Source organism: Saccopteryx bilineata, chromosome 6, assembly GCF_036850765.1.
Source record: "Saccopteryx bilineata isolate mSacBil1 chromosome 6, mSacBil1_pri_phased_curated, whole genome shotgun sequence".
Lineage (NCBI taxonomy): Eukaryota > Metazoa > Chordata > Mammalia > Chiroptera > Emballonuridae > Saccopteryx > Saccopteryx bilineata.
Window position 1 is genome coordinate 179,196,267 of NC_089495.1, and position 23,234 is coordinate 179,219,500.

Below are 23,234 nucleotides of genomic sequence, written 5' to 3' on the forward strand. Positions count from 1 at the left end.
GCACGTTTAGCATTGCGTTGGTCCTGCACAAAATTTCTGCAAAACCGGCGTGTGTGGGGAGGAGGCGTGCAGGAGCTGCGCCCACCGGAGAGGGCAGAGGGTAAGTGTGATTGGATGGGCGAAAGGCGCTTTCTCCAGCTCGGGGCTCCGCGGAGAGTAGACACTCCCCCGACCCTCCCGCGACACCTCCCCACCCCCCGCAGCTGCCACCGCCTGCCTCCCGCCGGCTGCCACGAAAACCCGGAACAGCTGCGTGTGCTCGCTGAAAGTCCTCCTAGGGGCGACGCCGGGCAGCTGGGCATGCTCAGTAGCTGGGGGAGGCTTAGGTGGAGGGTAGGGAGCTTTGACTCTGCTTCCCAACCCCTCCCAACGACCCCCGCACCCTCTACCCCCAGCCCGTAGTAGTTGCCCGGCGTGCGCCCGGGGAGACCGGGAACATGGCGCTCCTAGCGATGTAGCAGCTGCGGCGGAGAAGGGGATGAGGGACCGCCGCTTCGCTGACAGCCAGCCACCAGGTAGGCAGGCGCGCCCGGAGGGGCCGCCTGGGAGGATGTGGGCGCGGGGAGGGGCGCTTACGGGGATGCGCACGGCTGGGACCCGGGGCATCTTGCTTTGCGGGGAGAGGATGCGAAGCGGACATCTGTGACAGCGCGCAATTGTGCATCTCCTAGGAGATGTCAAAGGCTGGGGACTCGCTAGCTGGAGGGAAGAGAGCCGGGGACCGCCCCCCTCGTACAAACCCATGCGCTATCATCCAACCTGGGCTCTCCACGGGTCAAATAAAGGATAGTTGCTTTCTGCTGGGGGGCGAGGGGGTGAGGGCGTGGAGGAGAATCCCGGATACCAGTCTTGCGAGTGCGCTGGTCCCCCGGACCGCTGGCAAGCCCAGCACCAGTTCTTTGTGTATAGAGCCGTGCACGCCCCGGGGATGTCACGGTGCCTGCATCTCCCAAGGAGTGTTGGACAGATTGCCAGGGCAGGGTTCCCGTATGGTTTTTGTGTCTTGGCAGGTGTGGACTGGACGATGCAATAGCTGAGCCTTCATGGGGCTGTTTTCCTTTGTTACTTGCTTTGGAGTGTGTGTGTGTGTGTGTGTGTGTGTGTGGTGGGTTGTAATGGAGAGAGAGAACTTCTGCTCACGGGCACGCGTGTAGGCAGAGTGTGGAAAGAGGATCTCGGTTCCAAACTCTTGTCAAAATTGAGTGCTGGGGCAGCCTCCTGGAGGGTACACTTGAAAAGTCCAGAGATGAGTACCCAGTTTGAAGAAACATGTTAGCCCTTCCTGGACTCGTGTGTCCCTCTCTGGAGTTTAAACATGCAACACAAGTTAATTCTGCATTAGCTATCAATGAAGGGAATCAGAAGGATTGGGGGTATCAGTGGTGGGCACTTTTAGGCCAAATTAATAAAGAAAAAAAAAAGTTGGCACACAGCCAGAGGAAATTGTCATAGTTAATAGTGGATGACAGCTTAAAAGGTTAAATGCACTTTGGGGGAAATCAGGAAATCTAGCATCCATGATTTTTACCAAGAAATAGCCATTGGGTATTAGGTAATCCCAGAACCTCACAGCGAATTCTTTTCTCTGAGAAAAGGTCTGGTGGCATGTAGACACTCTCTCACCTGGGTCTAGATGGGCTAGATGCTTTTTAGAAGCCCCTACTACACTAGAATTCTTTGAAGTTGACACCCCATAATACCAACTTTGGCAATTTGTATTAGTATATCTGTCGTATTCAGCAATTCAGGGAGAGAAGGTAAATTTAAAATATGCTGTTATTTTTTGTTTTATAATTTAAAGGATGGGCACCTTGGACTACAAACTTTCCTTCCGTATCTACAGTATTTGTTTTATGGTCTCCTTAGATAGCAAAAATGAGTCAGTATCATCCAAATGAAATGGGGAATGCTTGAGGAAAGTGCATTTAAGTAAATTAAAGTCATAAATGTTCAATCTGATAGTGCCTGGACTTGGAATGCAGATGTGCAAACCAGAAGCACGGCTAATGGAAAGCAATATAAGTTGATGATAAGTTCATTGATAGCATTGGTCTTAGAATAAAATTTTTCTGTTCCTGTGTGGATGGGTAGGAATTGATGGTACTGAGTCCCTACAAGTTGTTATTTTGTAAATAAATGTGAGTTTTAATTGCAGTCATTGAAAACACAGTTTGGCACTGCCTCTCCTTCACTGCGTCAGAGTTTGCTAAAACGCTGCGGGCGTGAGAAGCAGGTGTTCTAAGGGATGGTGTCATCTTGGTAATGAGACAGAGCTGAGTTTGAGGTCCGACTCTCCCATCTTTAGCTTTGCAATCTTGGGCAAGCTATTTAACTTTCCCAAGCTTCAGTTACCTCATCTGTAAAAGAAGCTTAGGAGACTTTAGGTTAAGTAAGACTTAAGTGAATGGGTGGGTGTGTGGACTGCTCATTATAAATCACCAAGAAAATAGTGGTGACCGTTATAAGAGGAAAGGAAATGGATATTGATTTAACCTTTATCATACTAGTCAGGTTCAAACACGTGGTCTCCTTTAATCTTCCCCACTGTGTTAGTTTCCTAGGGCCACCATCACAAATGACCAAAAACTAGGTAGCTTAAAACAAAAACTTATTCTTACAGTTCTGGAGGCTAGAATTCCATAATCAAGGTGTAGACAAGTCTGTTTGCCCTCTAAAGCCCCCTAGGGGAGGATTCTTTCTTCTTCTAGTTTCTCATAGTCCCTGATGTTCTTTGATTTATAATAGTATCACTCCAATCTCTGCCTTCACATGGCAAAGTTCCCCCTTCTTATAAGGACACTGTTCATATTGGATGTAGGGCCTACCCTAATTCAGTGTGACTTCATCTTAACTTGATTACATCTGCAAAGACCCTGTTTCCAAATAAGGTCACATTTATAGGTTCTGGTTGGACGTGAATTGTGAGAGGACATTATTCAGCCCAGTATACCAACATCCCTATGACCTATGTTTTGTAACAATGTTAATGTTAGTCAGCATACAAGTAGAATGTAAAGGTAGAGTGGCATGTGTTCAGAATGACTTTAAAGGTTATTTAATCCAGCTAAGTTCTTTGAGGTTTAATTTACCCACATATGGTAGGAAAGAGCAGCATTCAAATGTATCATGCTTATACTGATGTCACTTACCAGGAAACCCAGACAATCTAGGACAGGGGTCCCAAACTACGCCCCACGGGCTGCATGAGGCCCCTGCCACACTTCCGGAAGGGGCATCTCTTTCATTGGTGGTCAGTGAGAGCACAGCAGATGCATCCTGCACTCCTGGAGTACTGTGTGTGGTGGTGCCGCAAAGCGCGGTGTCACTCACATATAGTACTACTTCCAGTGACGCGGGACGCATGCGTCTGGGCTCCAGAAGCGCGTCATATCACCTGTTACAGCTAGCAGTGACAAATATGGAACTGGACATTAACCATCTCATTAGCCAAAGCAGGCCCATAGTTCCCATGGAAATACTGGTCAGTTTGTTGATTTAAATTTACTTGTTCTTTATTTTAAATATTGTATTTCTTCCCATTTTGTTTTTTTATTTAAAATAAGATATGTGCAGTGTGCATAGGGATTTTTTCATAGTTTTTTTTATAGTCTGGCCCTCCAACGGTCTGAGGGACAGTGAACTGGCCCCCTGTGTAAAAAGTTTGAGGACCCCTATCTAGGATCTCAGCCTTGAACAGGAAATATACCTAACATACCCTGTCCCAAGTGGATTTGTTAATGTTGCCTTTCTCTCTTTTTTCTACCCCACCAACATAATACAAACAGACAGCAGAAATCTAATTAAACAACAGAAATAACAGCAACAAAAATACTCCGATCTTAACACCTTTATAATCTTTCTTATCCTAGTAAATGGCACCACTGTCCATGGAGTTGCTTTAGCCAGAAACTCAAGAATCATTTTGGATTTCACCAATCCCTTTGCTTTTCACATCCAAAACCATCACACAGTCTTATAGATTCTGTCTTCTACTCATATCTCTAAATATATCTTGATAGAGTCTTCTTTCCACACACACCTGCACCATCATCAAACTTCAAGTTGTCTTCTCTCACCTGGATTATTAGTATAATTTTCTAACAAGAACCTTGGTTCCTTGCTTGGCCCCTCCAATGCTTCATCTGGAGCAGATAGGATCATGTCAGTTCCCTACATAAAATGCATCCACATTCCTGGGATGGATTACAGAGACTCTCGCAGCCTTGGATACGTGGCCCACCTCATCTCGGGCATGTCTTCCACTTGCTGCTGTCATACTGATCTCCTGTCTGTTTCTTGAATATCCCAGGCACTCAACTACCTAGAGTTTGCAAATTCAAGCTGGACTCACCCTTCGGGCCTCTTTGATCTCTCTTCCTTGTAACTCAAATCTCTCATCACTCTTCTGCTTTTCATCTATAGCATTTATTTTCTATTTATTTGACTATTTAATGTCTGTAAGATTTGTGATGACCATTTATTTTGTATCTTGCATGTAGAAGATATTCAATAAATGTTTGGTGAGTAAAAGAATGAATGGTCTTCCTAATAGCATTTCTGTTCCAATTAAAAGATCTGACTTTTTTAGAAGCCTTTTTATTTACTACCTTGTATAAAAAGGGCAATTTTGAACTCCATTCTGACTTCAAAAGAGAAGTATTTTTGTTTTTGTTTTTGTTTTTTTTTTGTATTTTTCTGAAGCTGGAAACAGGGAAAGACAGTCAGACAGACTCCCGCATGCGCCCGACCGGGATCCACCCGGCACGCCCACCAGGGGCGACGCTCTGCCCACCAGGGGGCGATGCTCTGCCCCTCCAGGGCATCACTCTGTTGCGACCAGAGCCACTCCAGCGCCTGGGGCAGAGGCCAAGGAGCCATCCCCAGCGCCCAGGCCATCTTTGCTCCAATGGAGCCTTGGCTGCGGGAGGGGAAGAGAGAGACAGAGAGGAAGGAGAGGGGGAGGGGTGGAGAAGCAGATGGGCGCTTCTCCTGTGTGCCCTGGCCGGGAATCGAACCCGGGACTTCTGCATGCCAGGCCGACGCTCTACCACTGAGCCAACCGGCCAGGGCCAAGAGAAGTATTTTTGGCTTTAACAAATTTATCTTTGGCCCTGGCCAGGTAGCTCAGTTGATTATAGAGTGTTGTCCTGATACGCCAAGGTTGTGGGTTTGATCCCTGATTAGGGCACATACAAGAAACAACCAGTGAATGCATAAATAATTGGAACAACAAATCAATGCATCTCTCTCTTTCTCTCTCTAAAAATAAATAAATAAAAATTTAAAAATGCATCTTGTCATTTGTTTTAATTGAGCAGTAAATAATTGAGTTAAAACATTTTCTGGCAACTCAGGATTTTTAAAAAATATGTAAGTCAACAAATATTTTAGAAATATCTGCTGGACATTAATATTTGCCATGCCAGGTCCTAGAAAAACAATGGTGAACTAGTCTGTTGGCCTTCTAGAGATTAATAGTAAAAATAATAATCATGTATAATAATAATATTATTAGTTATTGAACTCTCATATGTGAGGTTCTCATCAGTTCCTATTCTTTTTTATTTTATTTTTATTTTTTTATTTTTTATTTTTTTCATTTTCCGGAAGCTGGAAACGGGGAGGCAGTCAGACAGACTCCCGCATGCGCCCAATCGGGATCCACCCAACATGCCCACCAGGGGGCAATGCTCTGCCCATCTGGGGCGTCCTTCTGTTGCATCCAGAGCCATTCTAGTGCCTGAGGCAGAGGCCACAGAGCCATCCTCAGCGCTTGGGCCATCTTTGCTCCAATGGAGCCTTGGCTGCGGGAGGGGAAGAGAGAGACAGAGAGGAAGAAGAGGGGAGGGGGTGGAGAGACAGATGGGCGCTTCTCCTGTGTGCCCTGGCCGGGAATTGAACCCGGGACTCCTGCACGCCAGGCCGACGCTCTACCGCTGAGCCAACCAGCCAGGGCCATCAGTCCCTATTCTTACTTATTACTAACTACTATACATAGCACTCCAGTTTTTCTCAGTAACACAGAATGCAAAATCAGATGCACAACAAATATTTGATGAATTAAAAATGAGTAAGTATTATTATCCTGACATTTTAAAACAGAAAACCTGTTTATCTGAGGAAAAGGGAATCTGTTCATATATATAAGACCATGATTTGCTTTCCAAATAATATCTAGGTGGGCCCTGTTCTGCTCTAAAAGTTATTCTACCTATTATCTTTGGCATTAAACTTAGAGACAAGTTGCTCTTTATATGAGAACAGGTTCCTGGTGTGTTTCTTTATCTTCCACAGTTGTCAAAAGTCTAAATCACCAGCTGGATTGTTTTACTTGTCTGTTTAATCCAAGTGAGAAGTGACTTAACATCTCTCTCATTCAGAGATCGTTGTGGTAGTTTTGAACAGCAAGACTGAGTGAGTACCTGTAGGAAGTGGATGTGGTTCAACACAGGAACAATGGTGACACTTTGGATTTCTAGGGTGTCTTCAGTTTCATGTCATTTTACCATTTTCATGAAAGGTGATTTTAAAAAATAAAAATATTGTTTAATGCATATGGTTAAGTATAACTTTTTAATTAAGTAATGAAAAATCAGACACTATGTCTTGATCCTGTTTAAAAGTGATGGTTATATAATTGAATCAATTAAAACCTAAAGAAACTAATAAGAGATTTCAGTAAGGTTGATGGTTGTGTAATACATGTTCAAAAAACAATGGCTACACAAAATGCCAGTATTTACCAACTAAAAAATATAACAGAAAATTATTCTGGCCCTGGTTAGTTGGCTCAGTGGTAGAGTTTTGGCCTGGTGTGTGGAAGTCCTTAGTTCAATTCCTAGTCAGGGCATACAGGAGAAGCTACCTTCTGCTTCTTCATCCCTTCTCCTCCCCCCTTCTCTCTCTTTCTCTCTTTTCTCCTCCTGCAGCCATGGCTCTAGTGTTTTGAGCAAAAGTTGGCCCTGGGCACTGAGGATGGCTCCATGGCCTCACCTCAGGAGCTAAAATGGCTTCGTTGCTGAGCAATGGGGCAGCGGCCCAGATGGGTAGAGCATCGCCTGGAAAGAGGGCTTGCTGGGTGGATCCTGGTCAGGGCATATGCTGGAGCCTGTCTCTGCCTCCCCACCTCTCACTTAAAAAAAAAAAAAGATGAAATGATTCTGTTCATGAATTTACAAAAATATGAATTACTAGGAAAATAGTAAGTGTTCATAAAATACTGGGGAGTAATAAGCTATACAGTTTTACCCAGACACATGAAATCAGAAACAAAAAATGAAAATATACCTAATTCTTGAGTAGAAAGATGGATATTATGAACTGGTTATTTTTTCATGATTGATTAGTTTTATTGTATTGGCATTTGGGAAAACCTGACAAAATGATTCTAACATTTTTCTAGAAAAATAACTACATAACAAAAGTCAAGAAAATTTTGCCAAAGAGTGTATATGGGGTAAAGGTGGGTCATTTTTCCAGAAATAAAAATAAATCTGGTTGTCAAACTACAATTATTGTAGCCATGCAGTACTGGTGTAAGAATCAATAAATAGCTCAATTGAACAGAATAGCCTGGAAACAGACTCAGGTAGTTTTTCAAGAAAGAACTGTGATGGAGAAAGCATTTTGAAGTAGTGAAGAGTATTTGACAGGAGCCAAGGAAATTGACTAAGTATGTGAAAAATATTGAACTAAGGACTTCTGTTTATATGACTTACGAGGCTAAGTTCCAAACAGATGCGAGAGTTTACTTGCCAGGTGGGAAACAAAGCTAGAAGAGGGTATTTGACCGTTTCAGGGAAGGACTTGTTAATATAAAATGAATGGAAAGAATCACAAAACAAAAGATAGATTTAAATATATTTTAAACTTTGGGATGTAGAAGAATACAGTTTAAAGCAGAAAACAGTCATGGAGATAAATATTGACACCAACCATGATAATATGGTAGTAACACTGAATTTTTACATATTAGTAGATAGAAAATAACTTCCCAATAGAATTGTCTAACTATCCAGATAAGAAATTTAAAAGGAAGAAATCAAAAGGCAAATACACATATTTAACAAATATTCGTATTATTAATCACAGAAATGGAAAATGGAAAATAAAACAAAAATATGAGACCATGTTTCCTGTATTAAACAAGCCGTGTGTGTACATCTCTGTGCAAAATTGTACTGTCACAGATGCAGTGAGGACTTTTTCATTGGTTGGATAATTACATGATACAACCTTACTGAAGAAAACTTTGAAAATATTTGTGAAAGCTTTTAGAAGTTCAAGTGATTTGCCACATCTATTTGTCTGGCTTTTTATTTTACTTTTATTTTAGTCTTTGCTAAGGAAGTACAGGCAGGTAGATTTTTACATATAGGATTATTTATGTAATTTTTAGTAATAGAAACAAGCAACTTCTATAACTACAAATTGGGGGCCAATTAAAGGTATTTTAAGGTCCCCAAACGATAAATGATTACATAAATGTTAAAATCGATTACTTTGAAAGTTTATGTAATGACATACAAGAAGCTTCAACAAAATTTTAAGTGGAAATAACCAAATGCACGACTGCATGACAATGATATGTGTTTTGTGATGTGGCAATATCCCTTAGGCAAATAAAAACTAGAACCAAAATAAGAAGTTATCACCAGGGTGGTAGAAATATGAATGGCTTTTTTATTATTGTTAATACCTTTCCAAATTCTTTTTTAAAGATTTTATTTATTGATTTTACAAAGAGAGGAGAGGGAGTTGCTTCACTTTAGTTGTTCATTGCTTACTTGTCATATCTGCCTTGACCCAGTGAGCCCAGGGTTTGAACCTGCGACCTCAGCATTCCTGGTCAAGGCTCTTTCCACTGCGCCACCACAGGTCAGGCTATACCTTTCCAAATTTTTTAAAATGTAGGCAATGATAATGTCTTATTTTATGAAACAGAATCAAACCCCACTATTTTATAAATATGGCAGTGATACACATTCAGGTTATAATTATTCATTCATGTAACAAATATTCATTGATCATCTCTTAAGCCAGAGGCTCTACCAAGTGTCTCAGCAATGACTCTTAGTTTACATGCAAATGAAAGAAACTCTTACGTGAGCAGAGAGAATTTGCTAGAAGGTTGTCAGGTAGCTAAAAGAATTGTCAGGCTCGAGGGGAGTGGGGATAAAACAGTAACTACTATCACGGAAAGATAGGCTTGGATGCAAACCAGAGCCTAGCCAGTCCCAGGGTCCAGATAACAGTCCCGTGGTCCTAGAGAAGTGGCCACGGCCAGCCTGCTTGGGGCTGGGTCACAGCCCTCTGGTTGGTATGCTCTGGGGCCCTCTCTCCACATCCAGGCCACCTGTCATCACTGGGGGCACCTTGATTAGCAGGCTCACTGCCCCTTTTACAGTGAAAGAAACAAAAAGACGGGGCAGGTACTGAACCAATACCAAACTAAAACAAAAAGACAATAAATGTGCCCATCACCCCAGGGCTTGGAGGTCAGCACGATTAAGTAGCAGCCACCCACCTCTCCCCCTCCTTGGGAACATCCACTGAGACGGAGAATCACAGCTAACATGGGGTCCATGGTACAGTATACACCACAGTGCCCCACACTGGAGCTATTTTCTCCTGGTGTCAGCAGCAACATGTCCTGAAGGTCGTGGCTTTTCAGACCTTCAGGTATGGACATGATTTTTCATGTCCCGGTGGACATCCCGGTCTCAGGTGAGACCAAACCAGTGAATAGATTACCTGAGTGAAGCTGTTTAGCAGAAGTAAAAGGTATAGTTTGGAAATAAAAGAGACACTCACTCACCAAGTCTAGGCTTCTCTTTGTTCTGAACTACTTGACATTGTGCAAGTCCTATACTAATGTCTGAGTTTAGTCCACCAAGAATACTAGGCTCTTGATTCAAACAACCGTAGGTCCAGAATACTAAGCAATCATCCGTGAGTCAGTTTGTATTCTTTCTGCAGTTTTCATTGTAAGTAGGTAATATCTGTGGCTTAACCAGGAAACTTAATGCTCATGTTCACATTGCTTTGATAACTGTGTATTAACTTTTCCCAGAGGAAAGAAAACTTGCAAAGAGAAGGAAAAAAGGTAATTATTGTTCAACTACATTAAAAATATGACAGAGAAAATCTTAAATTACCAAGAGGAGCCCTTGCCCTGCACTCTCCATGATGAAGCACTGGTCTTGTCTTATCTTTTCTTTTCTTTTCTTCTTTATTTGACAGAGACAGAGAGCTAGAAAGAGGGACAGACAGGAAGGGAGAGAGATGAGAATCATCAATTCTTTGCTGTGGCTCCTTTAGTTGTTCATTGATTGCTTTCTCTTATGTGCCTTGACGGGGGTTGGCGGGCTCCAGCAGAGTGAGTAACCCCTTGCTCAAGCCAGCGACCTTAGGGCTCAAGCCAGCAACCATGAGGTCATGTCTATGATCCTACACTCAAGCCAGAGACCCCGTGCTCAAGCTGGTGACCTCTGGTGACCTTGGGGTTTCGAACCTGGGTCCTCTGCATTACAGTCTGATGCTCTATTCACCATGCTTCTGCCTGGTCAGGCAAACTTCCCAATTTATAACACTCATGGCCCAGGGGAAACTGAGAAAGGACTATTAATGGGAGGTGTGGATGGAGTTTGGACACCAGAATGTTGTAGTTCACACATAAGTGCTGAAGGCCAAGGTAGAAAGAGCTGGGGGAGGGGCAAGGAGCTGGTTCTTCTGATTTTGCTGTGTATGGAATTCACAAATTCTATATTTAAACCTGGCTTCTAGGTTGTTATGAAGGCATATTTGTCAGGCTGGGCACATGGAAAACATATTTAAAACTTTTTAGCTTGGATTATTATATTTAAATACCTTAGATATATAATAATCAGGACTCTAGTTGGTCTCCATTAGTGCTCTTGCCCCCTCAATGTTAGCCTCAGGCCTGCTTGGTAACTGTGTTAGAAAGATAACACTCAGTTGTTCACACATGCACACTCTTAAGCTGCTTGTGCAATAGCAATGTAGATGGTAAGAAAAGTTGACTGCACTCCTGTGATTATAGCTAGCATATTGAATAGGATGGGTTAAGCCCTCATCTAGCTATTTTACCTGTGTATCTTAATTAATCATCATAGAGCTCTATAAAATGGGCCATTCAAGGCAAAATATCACACAGGTAGCTAAGGTAGCAAAGAGCCCTAACCTGATTCATCCGAATCCAATTGTCCATCAACACTGTTGAATGAAACTCAGTAGGTAAGAAGAGAAGTTTTGTTTGCAGTACTTGAACCTTCAATAACTTAAAAGTCGTTGGATTAATCAAGCCGCCTTGACTCTGCAGTCCTCTGATTCAGCATTTCTCTTCATGCAAATTTCCTCATGAACGGGAAAAGAAATGCATTGACTGCCTGGCTGTGCTCAGTATTACGATTAACTGAATGAGCACCAGCCAAAAAAATCAATATTTGGTGGTTTGTATAAGAAACACATTTAACTTACATTTTAAAATGAGTGTCAGTTAGAGGATTCCTTCTGCCAGTTTTCAAGGGAATTACCATCTGTGTCATTGGTGATGAAGGTAAGTTGGCAATGGAGAGGGCTTCTGTTTTTCCTTAAAGAACTGGTTTATCCCAAGCCTCCATTACCCCATTGTCCAACTGCGTCTGGACAACTTGATTCAAATGTTATTTGTTCTATCACTCTTTTCGTAACAAATTACAGAGGGATGAGTGAGGGCTCACTCACTCATACCTTCAGCCCCTAGTATAGGATCTATGATCAAGTCAAAAGTTGTCAGCTTCACTTTTCAATTCAAATTCAAATTCAAATTCAAGGTTGCCATACTACTTAAGAAACTCTCTGAGTGATTTTTTGGGTGGATCTTGATCGCTTTGCTTCTCAACATGGTTGTTTGATTTATTCACACAGGTGTATGCATAAAACACTGATTTTTTAGCTAATTGTTCTTTTTTTGAATTTAGAAATTAAATTTAATGCAGTGACATTGGTCAGTAAGACTAAATAGGTTTCAGGTGAACATCTCTATAGCATTTGAACTATTCATTGTGTAATGTACCTATCACCCAAAGTCAAATCATTTTCCATCACCATATATTTGTCCTTCTTTATTCCTTTTCCCCCTACCCGCCTCCCTCTAGTAACCACTTCACTTTTGTCTATGTCCATGAGTCTCAGTTTTATATTCCACCTATGTGTGAAATCATATAATTCTTAAGATTTTTCTGATTTACTTATTTCACTTTGTATAATGTTCTCAAGGTCCATCCATGGTGTGAATGGCAATATAACATCCTTTCTTATGGCTGAGGAGTATTTCATTGTGTATATATGCCACATCTTCTTTATCCAGTCTTCTATTGAGGGACATGTAAGTAGTTTCCATGTCTTGGGCCACCGTGAATAATGCTGTAATGAACGTGGGGGTGAATGTGTCTTTGGGTACCACTCTTTTTGAGTTTTTTGGGTAGATACTCAGTAGTATCATATGAGATACTACTGAGTCATATGAGAACTCTATTCACAATTGTTCTTAAGTGTCAATTGAATTGCTCCCTTGCTTAATTTAGCTCTACTGCAATTTACTGACCCAGGAAGAGAACTTTCTGGGAAAGAAGAGTAGAAAACTTATACTTCATTTGTTTAAAAGAAAAGTTCTTTCCCCAAAGTAGGAACAGTTACTACATGAATATTACTTAACCTTTAAATACATAAATGCTGATGGAGAAGGGGGGAAAAAACTTTAAAAACTCAATATGTATAGAGCTTTTCTTATCTTTGTGATTTTTAAAACAATGTCACTTTTTAGGTTTTTGAGATGTGGAAACAAATTATAAAAGGAATTTTCTAATAATATTAGAATAACAGCTATTTATAACTTGAATGACATAGTAGTTTGTTTTATACTTTGTGAGAGTTTATTAAGATAACAGCTACCTCCAGCTTGTGTCCTGTCTTCTTAGTTCTCCAAGTGGACACCACTCCCCTATCTTCTCACAGCCAAAGATTCCCTAAACCTCATCAACTTAAAACTGTCCTGAATGTGCCCTTTTCTGTACCATTGCCATTCCTCTTGGCATCTCTCACTTAGGCCTCGTGTCAGTTTACTGTTTGTTCTCTTTGTCTTTCTTCCTACCCAAATGAAACATTTGATCATTTGATTATCACTTTCTCATTGAACACTTCCTACCCAGCTAGCAATTTCTCCCACCTCCCCCTAAAATACCCCCAAATTCTTCCCCAATGTTTCTGGATTATCCCTTTTAAAGCATTCATCAGAATGATTTGTAAATATTTTTTTAAGTTTTTTTTTTTTAATTTTTTATTTACAGGGACAGAGAGAGAGAGAGTCAGAGAGAGGGATAGATAGGGACAGACAGACAGGAATGGAGAGAGATGAGAAGCATCAATCATCAGTTTTTTGTTGTGACACCTTAGTTGTTCATTGATTGCTTTCTCATATGTGCCTTGATCGCGGGCCTTCAGCAGACTGAGTAACCCCTTGCTTGAGCCAGCAACCTTGGGTCTAAGCTGGTGAGCAATTTTTTTATTTTGCTCAAGCCAGATTAGCTCGCGCTCATGCTGGCGACCTCAGGGTCTTGAACCTGGGTCCTCAGCATCCCAGTCCAACACTCTATCCACTGCGCCACTGCCTGGTCAGGCTGATTTGTAGATATTTTATTACTTGAATTCCTTCTTGCACCAGACAGAACTCTTCAAACGCAGGTATCTTATATCTTGGTCTTTGTATCCTCAGTCTCTAGCTTTACACATACATATGTCAGGTCTTTAATGAATGTTTGTGGATAAATGGATGTTACCTAAGCTAAAAAATGAGCCCAGATGTCAGAGGGAAATGCCATAGTTTAAAATTCTGGAATGGAACCTAGCAATGATTTAATCCATTTTCTAAAAAAAAAACAAAAAAAAAAAACAAGAAATGTTTCACACTAATATTTATCTTTTACAGTCTGTAAATGAAAGATATGGCAGGAAAGATGAATACTCTCTGTTTCTGGTTAGGGAAAAATTTAAATATTGGATATTGGATAGGGGTAAGTTATAGATATTCTAAATATACTGAAAAGAGAGAAAGTCATGAAGGAAACTATAAGCTCAGAGCAAGTTTCCCAGCAATCGAGCACATAAACTGAGTTTCTTAGAAAATGTTAAGAATAATTACTTGATTACTAGGTACAATGTACACCTACTGCTCTGTCGTCCCACATCTGGTATGAATGTGCTTGGTTGGTGATGTGACCCTTGCTTGAACATTGATTGATTTTTATACTGAAAGCTGGGGTATTATTCAGTTCTGCCCACATCTTTGGCACCATTTGTTACCATAGTGGCAGATGCCCTAAAGTCCAAGAAAACTGGGAAGGCTTGGGAGGAGAATGAATTAAAGTAAGTAGTCCAAACAAGGGATTCCCCAGTGTGGGACCCAGGGTCTCCTCCAGCTTATGGTCACATGTATTTGTGGCACGGTTCTGAGAGAGCAGATTCTGAGATGATGCCTGGAAGGGATTTTTATTTTTCCGATTTTATTTATTGATTTTACAGAAGGGGGAGTGAGAATATCAATTCATAGTTGCCTTATTTTAGTTATTCATTGATTGCTTGTCATGTGTGCCTTGACCAGGCAAGTCCAGGGCTTCAAACCAGTGACCTCAGTGTTCCAGTCAACGCTTTATCCACTGTGCCACCACAGGTCTGGCTGGAAGGGATTTTACAGATTCTCTCTATGAAAGAAATGACTGTATCTTCTTTAGCTTGGATTCCTGTGGTGCGCACCCATATTGACATGTTAGTAGTCTATCCTGGTTGAAAGAAACACTTGCTACCTAGTGCCCACTAACAACTAGGAATCAGGGAGGAACTGGAGACTTTTACTGTCTATGCCAGGGGTCCCCAAACTACGGCCCACAGGCCACATGTGGCCCCCTGAGGCCATTTATCCAGCCCTCGCAGCACTTCCGGAAGGGGCACCTCTTTCATTGGTGGTCAGTGAGAGGAGCATAGTTCCCATTGAAATACTGGTCAGTTTGTTGATTTAAATTTACTTGTTCTTTATTTTAAATATTGTATTTGTTCCCGTTTTGTTTTTTACTTTAAAATAAGATATGTGCAGTGTGCATAGGGATTTGTTCATAGTTTTTTTTTTATAGTCCAGCCCTCCAACGGTCTGAGGGACAGTGAACTGGCCCCCTGTGTAAAAAGTTTGGGGACCCCTGGTCTATGCAATAGACTTGGCCTGTCCTTTCAGAACTGGAAAGTGTAGGAGAACGCTGAGTTTTAGTGGAACTGACACCTGACAATGATCATTAGAATAGAGTTTCCAGTCTTGTGGCCTAGATGTGTTCTGTTTGGCATGGATAGTGTGAAATTTCCCCCAAACATCCAGATTTTGGTTTCTCTCTCTTTCTTTTAAATCATATATACACAAATACAAAATTTGACAACACTGACTGTGTTTCCTCATGGCAACCATCCACTTTGGCTTAGCAGTATAGACATAAGCATGTCATGGAATTTCCCTTTGCCACAGTCCCCATCACTTCTTACTCTGCATCATCAGGCCATTTGATGTGTTTATATGACCCTCTTGGTCCTTGAAGGCTTTTGAGTTTTTAAACTTTCATAGAATGGGATGAGAGCAGAAAAGCAAAACTGGGGAGGGCGTTGTGGGGAGGAGGGCAAGGGGGACGTGGTGGGGAACAAGGGGGAGGGGAGGTATGTGGGAGGACACTAGAATCTATGTACACTCAATAAATTAAAATAAAAATTTTTTAAAAAATGCATTCGGTATTTAGTGAATGTTAGGTCTTGTCATAGGACATGTATCTATGTTTGTTAATACTATCTACACACACACACACATTAAATTACCTAAAGGGCAAAAAAATAAAAAATAAAAATAAATAAACTTTGCATTACAAGAGAGGATTGCTTATGGGTTTGGATTATTTATCCTTACATATTATTCCTTCTTTTTTTAAATTTTTTTTTATTTATTCATTTTAGAAAGGAGAGGGGGGTGGAGAGAAGGAAGGGAGGAGCAGGAAGCATCAACTCCCATATGTGCCTTGACTGGGCAAGCCCAGGGTTTCGAACCGGCAACCTTAGCATTTCCAGGTCGACGCTTTATCCACTGCGCCACCACAGGTCAGGCCTATTATTCCTCTTTAATACCATTTCCTGAAAAATGCATCAATTTATTTAATAACTTAAATATAAGGTAAAAGACATTTCAGAAAGGTGCATCTTTAAAAATTTTATTTTAGAAAAAAAGAAATCCTCCTGATATGAAATTAATTTAAAATGTAGAGCTTAGGTATATTTGGTGGGTATATTTGCATAGTTAGGCTTCAGTATCTTAAATTTTTCAACATTTTTTCAACATTAGATGATTATAGAAAATCTATTCTTGTGTTTCATTTGAATTAAACTGAAATAGAAAACGAAATGATAGGGTTGAGCTTACTGGAGGTAAGAATTATTAGAACGCAAAAGTATGCTATGGTATTTCATACAATATTATCATCTGGAAAGTATAAAATTTTCAGAATGCAGACATGCCCACAGAAGTGAAGTGGAACCTTCTAAATGATATGCATTCTATCAAATGGCTGGCAGAATCTCAAAATCAATATTGGAATCACCCGGGGCAACTGGGAATAATGATATCACTGTACCTTACTAAAAAGTAATGAAAAACAAATGAGATAGAAAATTCCAGAGTTGTCCCTAGAGTTTTTATTTGCTTGGGTTAGAAGAGTGAGAGATTTTTAGGAAGTGGTTCCCCCATTTTTTTAATACCTCAATTTTATTTTAAACACAGAGTTCAGGCCACCCATTGAAGGCAGTTTTCTTTTCCACCCAGACCAGGGTAAGTAGTATTCATTCAACAGAAGTTCATTGTGTTTATTTGGGATGGCATATACCCATGTGGAAGCACATCCATGAACAGAGATAAAAATCCTCCTATACAAGGAAAGACAGACAGTAAACAATAAAGGTAATAAGGAAATGCACAGAATGTCAGGGTACTCTGTGCTTTGAAAAATGGAGTGATTCATAAGGGAGATCAGAAATGCCGAGATGGTGGCAGGACAAGTTCAGTTTTAAAAAGAAGGGCCACGATGTGCCTCACCGAGGAGGTGACATTTGAAGGACAGGAGGGAACTACCTGTGTAGAAATAAATGCCCTGTGATCGATACGAGAGAGCAGCACAGGCAGAGAGAACCCCATGCAAAGGTTTCAAGGTAGACACCTGGCTTACTTAAGTGCAAGGAGGCCAGTGTGGCTAGGTAAGTGGATGGGGGTGTGTGTGCAGAAGGCAACAAGGTCAGGGAAGGTGAGCGATCAGAACCAGTAGGCAGAGAGAAACACTTTGGCCTTTTTTTCTGAGCAAGATGGGGGAACCCCTAGAGAGATTTGACAGAGGTCAGGATCAGACAGAGTTTCTAGGAGGTCACTTTGACCTTTCTGTTGAGATGGGGAAAATGTTGAAAGTAGGAGGCTGATTAGGAGGACATTGCAATAATTCATGCGAGAGATGATGTTTTTTGACTAGGCTTGTAGCATGGCAAGTGGTGAGTAGTGACCCAGTTCTCGTGTATTTTGAAGGTAGTGTTTTCTCAATATTGGGTATGGGTAGAGAGAGCAGAGCGAGAGAAGGTGGTAAAAGAATCAAGGATGACTCCAAGGTCTTTGGCTTGAACAGCTATAAAAATAGAATAGCCTTCAGCTAAGAAAGGGAAGATATTGGAAAAAGTAAGCTACTAGGTGAAAAAATTAGAAATTTAGTTTTGGATATTAGACATTCCAGTGATGATGTTGAGTATCTGTGTGCTGGCAGTTGGAAATCAGTAAACATCTGAGTGGACACTAACGGGGCTTAGCTATATCCAAAACTGCTGTCCTCTTAGCACATTCCTGCAAAATTCCTCAGAGGTTGCAAAAACTCTGTCTTTTGCTAGCCACCTGTGAGTGCATTAGTTGGATGACATATTAGTGTAGAGAAGGACACCTCGTGTACAATGGGTAAAAGGGCATTAAGCGCAAGTAACTTTCATTCAAAGTCATTTCCAAATGAATGAGATAATATAACCATAGGTGCTGAAATGGAGTCTTAGATAATTAAGCATGCAACTGTTAAATGCATCTGATGTTGAAAAATAGGACAGAAGTAAGGCTACAACCGACCTTGTGATGAAATGGAAAGGGTAAACTATTCCCCCGGAGTAAGTCATTTACCCATGTGATGCAATTGCATTCTTTTAGGGCACTGGTGAGCCAGTTGGTAAGCCATTTCCTCCGAGGCATTAATGGAACTCTGTGTCCCAAATACAGCAGGTCCTTGAAGTACGTCATTTCATTTAGTATTGTTTTATTATAACATTGATGAGAAAAAGATCAATCACCATCCAGGGCCACTGTCTCTATGGGTTTCCTCTGGGGACTCTGGGTCCCTCCCATATCTCAAAGATGTGCATGCGGGGTGAATTGGTGTGTTTAAATTGTCCCAGGCTTAGCTTAGGGTGTGTGTGTGTGTGTGTGTGTGTGTGTGCACCCTGAGATGGAAGAGTGTCCTGTCCAGGGTGGGTTTCATCTTGTGACCTGATGGGATAGGTTCTAACAACTGACCATCTGCCATCCTAAAGTGGAATCAGCAGCTTGGAAAGGAATTAATTACCTTACTTGTTTTTATTAATTTTTCTTAAGTGTCTCTGTAGCTCCATTTATTTCAGTGTTCTTGGGTACTTTTTAGAAGTTCGGTGATGTTTTACGACCAGAAATATTATGCTGTAGGAACTTAACTTTTATTTCTATCAATTAGCCTATGATAAAATTGGTTTCATCGTTACACTTAAAGTTGCAGTTTTCAAGAACCTATTGATGATATTAAGTGAGGACTTACTGTAACTTAGTTCCAGCTATGATCATTTTTAGAAACAGACACTGTGAAAGTAGGGAAAGTTGGAGAAAACATAGTAAAAGTTATATCTAATGGCATGGGTAATAAAAAACGATTTTAATGAGTCTAAGACTTGCTAGAAACCCCAAACCATAAATAGTTCCAATGGCAAAAGAAGAGAGTATAACATGCCTAAGGAGGTCAGAGAGACAAATCGCAGTCATATTTATATGTGTAAATACAGTAAATGTGAGTGAATGTGAACTGGGTATCGAAACGTAGTTGATCAGCAAGGAGTGAGAAGTGGATGATGGGCAGGCCATTAGCAGTGTGTAGTGAGTTTACAGAATAACCTGTACAGTTGTTCCCTTGATGAGAATGTATGATATGTGTAGGGTAGTAGGGGAAGAGTTTTAAAATTGGCCATCTGCTTCAAAGAATTGGGGAGCAAGAGGGGGAATACAAAATTGAGGAGGTCATATCAAGATTGCGCATAGGATATTTAGGCTAAGCGGGCCCCAAAACATTGTGCTGTCAAAATAATAGCTCTTAAGCCTTGATTTTGAGATACAGGTTTAAGAAATGCATCATCAATGGTATAGCATTGAGCCCTGTAGACAACACCTAGGATGTTGGAGTTTCCCACCTGGAATGCCGGAAACGTGCAGAGATTCCTTTCACAATTTCTGTTGTTCCTAAAGGAACGAGGAGAAGAAATGGGGAGAGCCATCAGAGCCAGAAGGGGGTCTTGACTGGCTTTGGATCATCAAAGCTGAGCCCTTGTTTACCATCTAATTCAGGGGTCTCAAACTCAACTCAGCATGTGGGCCGCAGAGCAAGATCACAGCCGTTCGGCGGGCCGCACTAGGTCTACAAAAGGCAACTGTTATGCAACACTTTTCTCACTGCAGTTGAAAACAAAAAAAAATCAGTACAACAAGCACAATCGTACATGCAATTTACTCAGTGTCACAAAACGACCAGAAACTGTAGTTCACATCACAACTGCTGTTAACTAAGCTAATATCTAGCTAGGATGCTAGAGAAATGAAAAATACAAGTAGGCCCCTAGGCTTACTTAATTTTATCCAAAATATTTTGAACTTCGAGGATTAGTCTGCAGGCCGCACAAAATTGTTCGGCGGGCCGCATGCGGCCTGTGGGCCGCGAGTTTGAGACCCCTGATCTAATTGCTCTAATTGTTGAACGTGAGTGTTACGGTTTCGCTCTTCTTTAGTCAGAAATTCTGGGCTCCCTATTCATTTCTTTTATATTCAGGACCTAAGTGTTGTAAAACTCCAGGACATACTGTTCACATCTCTCTGGTCCATGTGAATGGTGCGTCCTGGAGTGGCTGGCCCACAGCTTGGGTGGCCTTCTGCACTGATTCTGCTTGTATTGTCATTGATTTGGTCCAAACTTTGTGAAATGGATCATCACGCCTTGTAATTATCTTGAGGGAAGAAGCTAGATTTTATGTTTTTATAATCAGTGTTATTTCCACCGCCAGACCAGTCTGCCAAAAAGTATCATGCTGGTCGGTGAAAGAGTTAAGCACCCGATGTTGTATGAGGATTATAGATGAGGTAATCTTAGTTGAATTTGCTTATTATGCTCGGGGTGAGCAGTACCCAAAATAATTCTCCTGTTCTCGCCAGTCCCCAAGTATAAAAATGTTGAAAACCACTGTTTATAATAAAACATCTCCCATGACCTCCTTCACTGAGTAGCTTAACAAATACAGGAGTGAATTATAATCCTGGGACTTGTTGAAATTTAACTGTGCATTATTAGCCTCTGAGTAAAGTATTTAATCTGTTTATGTCCCTTAATCCAAACAGTGACCCCATGGGGGTCCACATTGCCTTCATTTCTCCTTTGAGGATGTTGATATGATGAGTGAGACACTGAGTGACGACAATTCTTTCAGGCCTTTTTTCCTCATCTACTCACAAGTAGATGGTAGTTCACTTTCTATCTTTTGTGTCCTAATTTTGCCATTGGACAGCTGCTTCTGTTTGGAATCTTGGTAAAAAATAGATTTGGGTGGATATACTGATTTAGTATGAAATGAAAATGAAGAGTTCCTTACATACTTAGAACCTCACTTAATGGGGAAAAAAAAATCAGTGATAACCGCAACCCAAATGTTTCTCAGGGAATCAACTTACCTGGGTTAGTGGGGACATACGTTCATACCAGACTAACATGAAATGCATGCACCCAATCTCTCAACTTCTAATATTTTCTTTCTTTAGCTTTCTCACGCAGAGTATGTTCTGTCGTGATTAAAGCAATTTGGTATCATGTGGTCCTGTGTAGCTTCATGTTTTGTTCGATCCGTTCAACTTTTGGACAAGATACACGGAAAACTATCTCTAATAGTTGCTGTTATTTTGACTCTTATTTAGTTGAAATGATGTCCAGTACCTTTGCTTGTATAATTTCTACAGTCCTTTCTGCCAGCCTCTGTTCTGTTTGAACAGTGTACACCCACTGTTTTGTTTGAGTTTGGATGTTCATGCCTTCTTAAGAGAGTGGTATACTTAGAATTCTGTCCAATGACGTTCTTCTGCCCCTCTGAAACCTGAGTGTTTTCTATCCTTTTCCTTGGAATATGATCAGATATATACTGTATGATGTCATCTGTCCATTAAGAGATTAAATATTAGAGTCTTCAGGAACATCAGGGTCTGTATGCATCTGTTCAAGTAAATTTGCTTTTCCTGATGTAGTTTGGGTTATTGGTTTTTGCAGATAGCCTCCTTAAATCCCGCAGCCCTGTGAGTTGCTGTTCCCATGTTAATGGAGTGACAGTCCTAGATCCTTCTCTTTCCCTTCCTTTTAACCTCCTTTGGGGTTCCCTTCCTGAAAATTCTGTTTATTCCTCCACTTCCTCCTTCAGGATAGAGGAAACGTAAGCCTTCCTCTCCTTGCAGGAAAAATAATGTATTTCTCCAGAACAATTTTACCTCCAAACCAAAAGGCAAAAAGAACAGAGAAATGGATTTGAAGGAAGTATTCGTTCAAATTTTCATTTTTTTTTTTCAAAAGAAGCTCAGCCTTCTTTACTTTTTACAGCGGAGGCCGAATATTTCTTTTGGAAATGGCAGCTGAATTTTATGTGACAAAAGTAGCTGCTGACCCCAGCCGCCCTGAGACCCTGGAGTCTGGTTATGTCTGGCTTTCTCCTGGTTTGACCTCATTAATGTGGAATTGACAGCTTTGGAATTTGACATAATTCACAGGGTCCAACCTGGTGTGTAACTTTGTATTAGCCATGAGAGTTAACTAAGCAAAACCTCGTTATTGAAAAGGCGGTTTGCATAGTGGGTAAGACATTGAATTCTGAGCTTGGAAGGCATGGATTCCGGTCCCTGTCTGGATCATTATGAGCTGTGCACATTGATCAAATGTATTAGTTATTCTGAGCATTGATTTCCTAAGCATTTCAAAAATAATACTATTATGTTCCTTGTTAGGGTTTCTGTGGGTGAGCAGTAACCCTGATTCAAAATGTGACTTTGGTTTACTTTCTCTGCATTTTTCACTGTCTGAAATTACCTTATTCATTTATGTGTTTATTTTTTACTACCTTTCTTCTTCACCAATAAAACATCTTCTCCACAGGATCAAGGACCTGTCTATTTTGTTCAGCCCTCTGTTTCCACAGCCTGGAAGAGGGCTTGGCACATATTACGGGATCAGTAAACATGTGTTGAATGAAATGATGAATGAATAAATCACGCTTAGACCAGAACAAAGCACTTAGTAAATGCACATTATTTTATTTGCTGACATCTGAGGCTGTTCTATGTGTGGACCTGAAAGTCTTTCATTTGGATATAGTATTTTTGTTGTTGTTGTTGTACAGATTTAAAATCATGGAAACATAGTTTGAAGCTAGTGGGTTTTTTTTTAAAGATTTTATTTATTGATTTATTTTATTTATTCATTTTTAGAGAGGAGAGAGAGAGACAGAGAGGAGCGAGAGACAGAAAGAGAGAAGGGGGGAGGAGCCGGAAGCATCAACTCCCATATGTGCCTTGACAAGGCAAGCCTAGGGTTTCGAACCGGCGACCTCAGCATTTCCAGGTTGACACTTTAACCACTGCACCACCACAGGTCAGGCTGAAGCTAGTGGTTTTGAGAGTCCATTTCTACCACAAACTATTATTATGTGAAATGTCTTTATTTGTATCTTCTTAAACTCATTTTAAACCATGATTTTGCTTCAGTAAATACCAAAGAAGTTAAGAGTTGTGTTTAGTTGTGAGCACTTAGCAGCAGGTACAA

At 40.9% G+C, this 23,234-nt stretch overlaps 1 protein-coding gene across 1 annotated transcript in view; it reads left to right on the forward strand.

The window, feature by feature from the left end:
* The first annotated feature begins 292 nt into the window (after positions 1-292).
* The window catches only part of PAK5 (p21 (RAC1) activated kinase 5), a 277,050-nt gene continuing 254,108 nt past the window's right edge, over positions 293-23,234 (forward strand). Inside the window, exon 1 of the mRNA XM_066236921.1 lies at positions 293-515. The gene's annotated coding sequence lies outside the window, so the exon portion shown is untranslated. The remainder of the gene's footprint in view (positions 516-23,234) is intronic.